Source organism: Brassica oleracea, chromosome C3, assembly GCF_000695525.1.
Source record: "Brassica oleracea var. oleracea cultivar TO1000 chromosome C3, BOL, whole genome shotgun sequence".
Classification (NCBI taxonomy): Eukaryota; Viridiplantae; Streptophyta; class Magnoliopsida; order Brassicales; family Brassicaceae; genus Brassica; species Brassica oleracea.
The window spans coordinates 48,443,727-48,451,523 of record NC_027750.1 but is presented as its reverse complement, the minus strand read 5'-3'; the positions used below and the strand labels follow the sequence as shown (position 1 = coordinate 48,451,523).

At 34.5% G+C, this 7,797-nt stretch overlaps 1 long non-coding RNA gene across 1 annotated transcript; it reads right to left on the bottom strand.

Annotated features, from left to right (window-relative positions):
• Positions 1–2,462: 2,462 nt before the first annotated feature.
• Positions 2,463–4,318, bottom strand: LOC106329332. The gene is made up of 4 exons (XR_001267783.1): positions 3,743–4,318; positions 3,516–3,621; positions 3,357–3,439; positions 2,463–2,934 (listed from the first exon to the last, which is right to left on the bottom strand). It is a non-coding gene; the product is annotated as an uncharacterized LOC106329332 (long non-coding RNA).
• Between the last annotated feature and the right edge of the window lie 3,479 nt (positions 4,319–7,797).

Genomic DNA, 7,797 nt, shown 5'->3' with positions numbered 1-7,797 from the left:
GATTTTTTTTTCTCCCGTTTGTGTGTTGTGAGGAAGAGAGTTGTGGGAAATGACATATATATAGAGAAATTTTCGAGTTGGGTAGTTGAAATATAACAACGATTTTACAAGGAATATTTTACATGGTTTTAACATATTATTTACAACGACTTTACGACGAAATTAGGTAAGTTAAAGCACATTTAATACACGTTTTCACCTAAATATAACGGTAACATGCTTCGTTGTAATGTCGATGTAATGATTACGACGTATTTCTCATTCCACGTACATTCGTCGTAAACTTACAAGGAGTTTACGACGAAATCAGTTCGTCGTAAATTTACATGGCGTTTACGACGAAAGTTAGATTCCTCGTAATTTCGTTGTAAAGCCCATGTAAATTTACGACGAAATATTTTCGTCGTAAATGTTCGTTGTTATGGGCACGTTTTCTTGTAGTGAATATTTGACTTTCATAGAAGTTAAGTAACAATATGCATATTTATATAAAAAAATTTCCTACATAATTTTCTAAAATATTAAGAATAAACTATATTAAATATATTAATTTACAAATTTCAGATTTATTCTTGATCTTTCCATAATCAATTTGATATATATGGTTTTTACAAATTTGATATGGTCCATTTTTATGTCTCAATAAAGTGTGTTTGTGTAAAAATACAGTACCTATGAGAGTATAGTATCATATTACTAAATTGTAACTTATGCATATGATGAGCCCTAGAATACATATTTCTTTTTGGAGGGGGAACAAATATAAAATATGTCATATACCTACTTGTATCAGTTTTTCAGAGCACTATACAATAGATTTTAGAGAGAATTTGCTCAATATATACGATGAATGTCAAAATTAGGAATCCATACATGATTGGATCGAAAGACAAAATACTGTAAAATTTGTATCTTGAAATGCCAAAATTATCCATACTCTCCTCTCCATCTCTAATTTCCTTCTTCTTCAACATACGACTTGGTTGATTTTCTCCATATTTTTTTAGATTTAAATCAATTCGCTAAAAATTCAAATCTTCTACATAAGCTCCCCCTCCCCCTCCATTTTTATTCCTCTGATGATCTTCACTATTAACATATTTTTAATGTTCTTCATCGTCATAGGATCTCTTACATAAGCATACCATTCTTTTGTTTATGATAATCTTCGTTCCAGCGATGATCTCTAATCATCCTTCATTGACATCAGATTCTCCAAAACCTCGCCAATCTTCATTTCTAAATTTTGTCCTTACCACCGTCAAAATGAAGGCAATGGTTTATTGACAAACTATGAAGATAACTCAATTATTATAGGTTAATACTAGGGGTTGGCCCGCCCTACGGACGGAAAGTTATAATAAAAACTATTTTATACTGATTTATATTAATTTTATGAAGTATTTAAAAAATATATTAGATTGAAAACGATATTATAAACAAATAAATAATAAATAAAATTCTGAAATCATATTTTTATTGTTAATAATCATTTTGGTTTGAATTAAAGTGTCAATAATCTTTATTATTCTCTATTTTTTGGAGAATAATAAAATTAGCAAAAATAAGATAGAAAATGTAATAATATATATATCTTAATTATTTTATTTCACTTTGACATAATAAAATAAAAAAACCTAAATTTAAATAAATATTACTATATTTATTTCAAGAAGTTTCAAATTTTAGAAAAAAAAATTACACTAATTAATTTTTCATGATAATAAATTATACTAATTCCAAGATAAATCAGTTAAATTGTAATACAAATTTGATAAAATAATGAAATATCAATTTCAAAATACTTTATAAATAGTTTAATAATATCCTAAGTGATAAATATTTTTCTATTTTAACATGAAATTATGTTTTAGAATATATTTGTTTTAGATCATATTTACATCTGGAATGGAATATTAATCAATTTTTGTGTGTTTACTGGTTATGTTTTATAACTTATTATAGCTTTTGTTGAAATTTGTTTAAAACAAATATTTGTTAGATTTTTTCTCACGCTATTTTAAAATAGTATTTAAAAAAATAATAATATAATGTACTTCTATACCAGATTTTACTTTAGTTACATACTACTTCAAATCAAATAATTTATTCGAAGAAGTTAGAGTGAAGCAAAACATATTAATGTTCTTATATATTCGGTAACTTTTAGTGTTGGCTTTATTGAACAAAAGCCTATAATTCATATTTCATCAAATATCCTTTTTTCATGTTTTAACATAATAATTAAAGAATATGTTAACTTTATACTACCAACACACAAAAAAAGAGGCACACCTCAAAGCAAGATGTATAGAATATTTTTTTATCGATCTCCTTTCTGTAGTTTTGTCTTTATACCTCATGAACAACATAATAAACACTTCCTACTATTTGTTTTCTTTAAACATATGAACACACGATTTTCAATTAGAATGGCATAACTTTGACAAAGTAACAACGTGTGAGGGAAACAATTTTTACACTAAAAGCAACTGATTTTCTGGTGGTGGCGGCCAACAAAACAACAGTTTAAAAAGCCTAATCCATGTTTTGTGCAAGATGATAGATAAAAGGAGATATCCTAAAAAAACATAAAGCATACACAGAAGCTACGTTCTCTGCAGGCTTAGCTTAATAGGTACATGACAAGTGATAAAAGAAAAGGTACTTCAGAGTCACAGCATAAGAAGAAATACTTGAGCATAGTCAAGTCTATGGAGCTTTTCCATGTTGATTCCACCCAAATTTGGCTACTCCTCATGTGCAAACACTTCTCCTTCATCGCTTCCAGCTATCAATCGCATGTGCTTCATCGCTTTCAGCATGTCAAAGTTCCAGACAGCCTTAATGGACGAAGAGTACCTGAAGAAGAGCACGAACGGTACCAACAGAGTGCCACAATAGCGGAGCCAAATCATGAAAGATCTCTCTCTTCTGAAAAAATAAAAGCAAAGCAAAAATACACGAAACATGTTATATCATTACAGAACATCAAAATTATATAACTTTGTAATTGTATAGAGTCTAAACGATTATCCTACAAATCTGAAAGCATGTCCTAGATTCACCGAGCAAAACAAACCAAGACCTTGTAACAAAAAAAAAACCCGATTGTGGATACAAAAAACCAAAATGATCAGGACACATAAGCAACATCAAGCAAGGTAAGTTTAACCGCAGACGTCGCGCACAGAGAGCTTGTGATCGTTGCTTTTTAGTTCAAGTTAGAGTGACCACTTCTCGATGGTAGAACTTTTTTTTTTTGTTTCTGCTGGTAGGTAGAATTAAGTATCATGTGGTAATAACCATAGGACATAAAGAAATTTAACAGTTAAAAATCAGAAGAAACATCTTACTTCATCAGCTGGTTTGGGTCTTTTCACAGTTCTCACCATGAAGTTCTTGCACCACCATTCAACATTTCATAGGCTTTGCATTTCTGCACAAAGTTTAACAAGCCATGTGAAAAATGCTGAATGTGAATCTACAATGAGGACCAAGATGACAAGCATTACCTAGATATTATGAGATTGAAGATCTCATTGGCAGTCTTCACCTTAGGCTGAAACTCCAGGTGCAAAGCATAACATGTGTTTTCAAATGCCTTAACCTGCAAAAAACCTGCAAATTATTATGAATCAGTGACATGGTCAGCTTTGGAAAATTAAGAAAAGTTAAAACTTTTCTTTTAGTACTCCTCATACAACGAATGAATCATAGCGACCTAGTAGAGAAACATTACATTATTCCTACCAAACTTTGAGATAACAAAGATTATCATTGTAGCGTTCCGATTGCCAGAGCTTGCGAACGGTTTGCACGTACATCACCAACCACCGTTCCAGCATTCTCGTCCTGGAGGAAAAGCCTCTACCATCCATTTCATACATTTGAAAGAAGCTCATGCATAGAGATTGGATCAGGAAGACAAAGTAGAAAGATAAAAGGAAAGAGAGGGTCATCACCATCGTACTCATAGTTATTCTCAATCAATTTCCTAAGAATCATAAAATTAATGAATGATTCTGAAGAAACCAAGAGCATAGATGTGAAAGGTTGAAAGCTTTACCTCGGTTTCTCCTTGCATAACAAAAAGCATACCTTTTTATAGATCGTGGGTGATCGATTAATGGAGGGCTTAAAGATGATTAATCGGTTACTGGTTTCGTGATGAAGGAGATGAAAGATCGGCTGCGATTAGCTCTGGAGACGCGAAGAAACACTCACGTTAACCCTAATGGAAAACGCCGCGTTTCACCACGAAGATGTTGATTCCAGCACACGCCATGGGCTTCACGACGAAATGGTCCAACAACGCAAAAAACTCGGATGAAAGGCGAAATAAATTATACGGTGCGTTTTTCAAATTAGACACGTGTCGCTACCTCCTTGACCTATTTAGTGAGGTGGCAACCTAAGAAGAGAATTATCTTCTACTTTTACTTTATAGTATTATAGATGCTTGTTAACTGTAATCAAATAACAATACATACATATTTACTGATTAACACTACATTTATCCAAGTTTAAATGTGCACCGTCATAAAAAGGTGATATATAACAAAAGATATATTAGCAAATGAAAATAACAGCTAAATTTGAACTTAACTGCGTTTAAATATACATTCATAATTAACTTATTTCATAACACACTAACCTAATGTTATCTTTTTTTTCAACGAAAGACATAAGTAGACTAGGCAGATTCTGGAACAGAGAGCCATCTCGGAGGAACTGAATCAACATAAACCAAAGCAGAAGGCTGAGTCATAGCACCTCGTGCTAGTTTGTCCGCAATTGTATTTTGTGCCTTTGGAACATGCTGAATAGTGAAGGTGGGGAAGTATTCCTTACATCGTAAAAACTCCTCTATGTGTGTAGTGAAAGCCGGCCATTCTGTTGGTGTAGACACCATCCTCACCAATTGTGAGCAGTCTGTTGCAAACACCACCTCTGAAATATGTACGGTCTTTATGCACTCCATTGCCCATATCAAAGCTTCACATTCTGCATGTAAAGGTGATAGACTCCTGCGAATAAACATTGCACCCATCATAGTATCAGTGGATCCTTCTTTTCTGTAAAACCATCCTTGTCCTGTGAAAGAATCTTGTTCTTTCTATGAGCCATCGATATAACACCGATTGACCCCATGTAAGAAAGAACTCCCAACAAATGGAGAAAACCTATTTGTAACCTCTTTAATCTTGGATTCAGCCCATAAGGCACCTTCAATCTCCGCAGTACTAAGAAAATGAGGAGGACTGCCAATTTTATTGTTAAAAATCTTAGCATTGCGATTTTTTCCAAATATACCACAAAATCCATGGGAAATAACTTAAATCTGGTTCTTTTGGTATCCGCCAAAATAGATAATCCATATTGGTAAAAAGAGACTGGGTAGGAAAAACCCCTGGACTTGAAGGAATGTTAGATAAAGCCCATGTTTGCAGTGCAAAAGGACATTCAAAAAGCACGTGATTAATAGATTCTTCCTCTGCACCACATATGTGACACTGCAAATCACACACTTAATCCCACGAGAATGAAGTTTCGTGGTAACCGGTAAGCTACCAGAGATTATTTTCCACACAAAATGTTTTAATTATGGCAAACAGTTAAGTTTCCACGAGTGAGCTAACAAAGGTCTAATATTGGTCCCCATATCACTGTGTTGAGATCCTAAATCAGGATATAATTTCTCAGTTCGATATCCTGATTTTTAACAGTATACCTTCCATGATCCGTAAACAGCCATCCATATGAGTCTGGCTTTGGATGTCGGCTAATAGTTAAACTCCGTATAATACTCACATCGTCCAGATGAACATATGCATTGAGTAAATCCAGATTCCAAGAAAGATCGACTGGATTAATTAAATCCTCCACCTTAAGTAATGGATTTAAATATTGATTTTGAAATTTTTGGATTGCTAACAGATACACTAAAAATGAATCATTGCTACTGTCAAGTTAACAGTGGTAATTGTAATATTTGAGATTCAATCCAGAGGACCAGTTTACTCTTTACTCTTATGAGTTCAATATTAAGCTAGGAAACAAGTGGGGTTTTAAAATCAATGGTGACGCAAGCAACTAGAATACCTAGAGATTCAAATTCGATTTAAATGAAAGCCGGCTTAGGGTTGTTCATCGGGTGTCAATGCGGAACCAAACAACTATTCAAGTGCAATGAGGTGCAGTCTAGAACTCGGATCACTCGGCTAGAACAATCCACTATCGCGGACTTGTTCCCTTTGCTAATCGGTATTGAGTCCTAAGCTCTCACTTAGAACAAGACGCGATAGCAAGTCTTAGAGATCAGGTCCGATTAGTTCACTTAATACCCTAATATCTACTCTCGCTGATTAGGGATATGAAGCTCATTCAATATATGTCAATTTATCTCCTAAGCGGTTAGCTAGGTGATTAAACTAGAGATCGAACATTAAGTGATCAATTCAATGCAAGCAGTAAGAACAATATGAATGAAGAACAGTTAAAATCACTTATTTGCGTTTAGCTCATGCGATTGACACCCTAAAACCCTAAGCAAGCGTAGCCGACTACTCAATCATAAAACAAGATGACACATACATGATTTCTGAATAATACTGCATATAAAATAAAGTAGAAAGACAAGGGTTCAGGATGATCTTCTCATGAAAATGGGAGATGAAGCCTTCTCCCTTACAAGTTGCTGATCCAAAATAGTTCTAGGTCTCTTGTAAAACTAGCGTAAGAAATTAGAAATGATAGCATAGGCTTTTTATATGGAGGCGCCAGTGGTAAAGAGAAAGTTGGAAGTTTCCTTAATAGTCAAGAACAGTCAGTCGCTTGCTCTCTTTGGGAACAAGCTTTGGATTGATCCGACTGGCTGTTCTGCGTTAGATATTCCAAAATGACTTCTTCCTTCATGGCACTCTCTTCTTTACTCTTTCACCTGCTCCAAACCTGGAATGATATCAAATAAGCACGAATTAGGACTGAGAATTAACTCAAAGAACACATATAATGGTATTAAAAACACCATATATCAATTCTCCCAGACTTAGATCCTTGTTTGTCCTCGAATAAGGCCAAGCCTCAAGAATAGGGAGAAAAGTTTGAAAGAGTGGAAACTCGCTTGACCTCAATAACCATACTCTTACCACACATCTCTGAACCATACAAGCTGTAGACTCAGACCACACACCCTTACCAGAACACCCACGATCGCTGTTCGAAAATCAGCTCCCTACTCTGTATCTCATACCTGAAAAAATGTACACTATCGAGACAAAACTCCATAAATTCAATTAAGAACAGCGTGAGCTTCTCATCACAGGCACTATTCAGGGTAGACGGGCTAGGTAAGGAACATGCTATTTCATGGTGGAGCTAAGAGTGTTTAGGGGCTACCAAATTTAAGTGGATGCAGGATATCGCGCAAAATAGTAGGAGAGGACGGATTCATTGATGTCCACAGCCCTTACTCGTTTCTGCTTCACGGACGCAGTTGTCTCTCCTTCGGATCAACCGTGGGACTGTTCTTAGTTCTTGACTTCCTTTGCCTATTCCTCAAAAATTGGTACCAACTCATTGCTCAACCTTCCCAGTGGCGTGTGTTTATATATATTATTATTATTATTATTATTTTTTACATACAAGGTGATGGGGTTGCGAGGGAGAGGCAACAGAATGAATGTTTCGCAGCCACTGGTGGTCTATTCTTTTGTTTCTCACTGGTCGCCATTGTTCCTGTGGTTAAAACATGCACTCATAGACTGTTCTCTTGTTAGAGCATGGTCTCATCGA